Here is a 2,509-nt window from a genome sequence, read left to right on the forward strand (position 1 = left end):
GAGAGGCTTAGGGAAGGAGAGCCACTTCCTTATTAAGCCCTGCCCTCAGCTTTTAACTGAAGGAGGAGCTGACCTTTGCCCATGCCATTAGACTCTAAAAGGAGTTCTGCATCCATTACCAAACACTCTCCCTGCCCTTTGGGACAGCTAGGTGAGTGTTTTTCCTGATATTTCTTTGCTCTCTGGCCATTGGATCAGTTTAACAAATGTTTGTTGACCACCTAATATGTTACAGGTCCTGTGCACATATTCAATCTGAAGAACACTGAGAGGCAAGAGTTATGATTCCCATCGTACAGATGAGGAAACTGAGGCTCAGAGAGGTGAAGTGTCTCTAGGGGTCTCTATCAGTTGAGCTGAGATCCACATCCCAGTATTTTTGGCTTTACGATGTTAACCTTTCCTGTGAGAGTCAAAGATTGTATTCAAATGGAACCACTGGAAAAGCTTTAAAAAAAAATGAATCTAACCCTAGCCGTAGTAAAAGCCACACAAATTCATTTAAAGACTGTATTCCATAGTGGCTCATGCCTGTAATCCTAGCACTCTGGGAGGCCGAGGCGGGCAGATCGTTTGAGCTCAGGAGTTCGAGAAACCAACCTGAGCAAGAACGAGACCCTGTCTCTACTAAAAAATGGAAAGAAATTAGCTGGATAACTAAAAATATACAGAAAAAATTAGCTGGCCATGTTGGTGCATGTCTGTAGTCCCAGCTACTTGGGAGGCTGAGGCAAAAGGACTGCTCAAGCCCAGGAGTTTGAGGTTGCTGTGAGCGAGGCTGACGCCACGGCACTCTAGCCAGGGTGACAGAGCGGGACTCTCCCTCAAAAAAAAAAAAGACTGTATGCCACAATTTTAGGGCTAGAATTCCCTATTATGTGAAATCAGAAACAGTTAAATATGATTTGTACTATGTGGAGAGTCTTAACTGAGGTAGATGGTTACGGCCACACTTGTGATAAGCTTGAGCGCCAGCTGGTCGAATGTGGAGATGAAGGAAGTGTGAGCGGTGGAAGGGGAATTAAGGCTATTTCCCTACAAGTAGGGAAAGAACTGGTCATTTAAATATTGGGCAAACAGATCTGCGAGAGACAGACAGATGGTAGTTATGGGAAAGTTAGATCTTTGGCGATTCAAAGGGGAATTTTCTGGGCTATGCATTTCTCCATCAGCCAGGAAGGACGTTGGTGTTGAGGCTGACGTTCCCATCAAGGACAGTAAGGGCCACGGCTTCCGGGCACCTCGGATTTGCAGCCCTCTGGCCAGGTGTGTTTCATATCGCTGGAGCGTTCAGTGTATCCCGGGGGGTCGCAGCTCTCTATTAAGTTTGTTGTGGCTGAACCAAGAAAGAAGGCCGGCACAGACTGCTACAGAGACTATGATTCCATGAAAGACTTCGAGGGGATGAGGAAGGCTGGTATCTTTCAGAGTGCAAAGTGATTTTGGAATATAAAGAATTTCTTTGGGTTGAATGACATAGAAGTTTGTCACTGACCTGTGGTCCTAACTATGAACCATGAATAAGTGGGCTAAAAAATAGTTTCTCTTGGCAAATAAGCAATTAACAAGTACTGTGGACAGTAAAAACAAACAAGCAAACAAACAAACAGAACAAAAAGCACAGTGAACTTTCACCAGCAAACTAATACTTATTGCACATGACATGCACCAGTCTGGTCAATTTCTAAGGTATTAAAGAAATATTAAGAATCGTTTTTCTCTTTTAAAAAACTTACCATCATTTTTTGGGGAAGATTAGATATTTTCATTTGAAACAATTAAAGAATAAACAAATGCATATAATCAATAACAAAGTCACACAGTATGAACTACAGTTGTTTTAGAGTTCTAAGTTACGTGAGTAAATGACACTGGTTACAGAAGCCACTAGAATCCTGGAAGGTCTTGGCCAGGCCACTACAAACACAAGGAAGCAAGCTCACTGGAGACTGGAACAGCACCTGTCTCCTGTAACTTTGTATCTCCTACACCCAACAAGCTGGCATATAGCAGGGACGGTCCTCAATACATGTTAGATATTTTAACCAAGCCAAACCAAACCCACTTTTCTCCTGGTTCTAAACATATACATACTGTCATAGAAAACCTGTAAAACATAAAACAGCTTACATAGTAAGGATCACCATAATCTAGTCATTCAATGGTAAATATTGTTAAAATTTTGGTGTATTTCCTTCTTTTTAAAAAAATTTTTTAGGGAGAAGTTCTCATCCAGGCTGGAGTGCAGAGGCACAACATAACTCACTTCAGCCTCAAACTCCTAGGCTTGAGGGATCCGCCTGCCTCAGCTTCCTAAGTAGCTGGGACTAAAGGCACACAACACCACACCCAGCTAATTGTTTACTTTTTTGTAGAAATAGAGGTCTCACTATGTTGCCCAGGCTAGTCCTGAACTCCTGGCCTCAAGCAATCCTGCTGCCTCTGCCTCCCAAAGTGCTGGGGTTATAGGCATGAGCCAACACACCCAGCCCTTTCCTGCTGTGACATT

Source organism: Lemur catta, chromosome 6, assembly GCF_020740605.2.
Source record: "Lemur catta isolate mLemCat1 chromosome 6, mLemCat1.pri, whole genome shotgun sequence".
NCBI classification, from domain to species: domain Eukaryota; kingdom Metazoa; phylum Chordata; class Mammalia; order Primates; family Lemuridae; genus Lemur; species Lemur catta.